Raw genomic sequence first — 925 nt, 5'->3', positions numbered from 1 at the left:
AGGAGGGAGAAGAAGAAGAAGAAGAAGAAGAAGAAGAAGAAGAAGAAGAAGAAGAAATAGGAGAAGAGGATAAGAAGAATAAGAAAAATAGAAGAAGAAGAAGAAGAAGAAGAAGAAGAAGAAGAAGAAGAAGAAGAAGAAGAAGAAGAAATAGGAGAAGAGGATAAGAAGAAGAAAAATAGGAGAAGAAGAAGAAGAAGAAGAAGAAGAAGAAGAGGGGAAGAGGAGAAGAAGAGAAGGAAAAGAAGGAAAAAAATAGAAAAGTACTTATATAAATATACAGATTTTTTATCGGGATTGAATATTCGTGTTTATCGGGTGCATTTAAATGTGCAGTTGTTTCGTCCCTGCGAGGGTCTAGTGTTCGACGACTTCCCCGAGTGTTTGACGAGCTCCCCTGTGTTCGTGGGTGAGCACAAATTACATATCCTCCTCCCCCCTTAATTTGCTCTATTCCGGTCTTCGTGCCAAAGGAACTTGCTAGCTATAGGTGTCTTCAATCATCAGTATGTGTGACCAGTATGCGTCTCCCGTACGAAAGAGTTACATGTATAAATATGCATGCGTTTGCATATTTATACTCGTGATTCTTTCGAATTGTCCAATGTTATCCATGGATAGCCTGAGTGTGTGTAGATTGGGTTCATTTTCCCATGCTCTGCTTCGGGTACGATGCAGAATTTCATCAGCGCCTCCCTGTAGTTCTCTGAGTACACATCCTCTCTGTTTATTGCAAAGACGTGTATCAGGAGAACAGCAGGGAGGTGCTGCCGAAATTTTGCGTCGGATCCGGAGCAGAGCATGGGAAAACGAACCCAATCTACACATACTCGGGTGGGATTAGGACCTATCTTTACCTATTAGCATGTAGGTTGCATGGACGTAATAAAATTGACAAATTAGATTACTGATGAATATACTTGAT

The sequence above is a fragment of the Triticum dicoccoides genome, chromosome 6B, assembly GCF_002162155.2.
Source record: "Triticum dicoccoides isolate Atlit2015 ecotype Zavitan chromosome 6B, WEW_v2.0, whole genome shotgun sequence".
Classification (NCBI taxonomy): Eukaryota; Viridiplantae; Streptophyta; class Magnoliopsida; order Poales; family Poaceae; genus Triticum; species Triticum dicoccoides.
Note: the sequence above shows the minus strand (reverse complement) of the source record.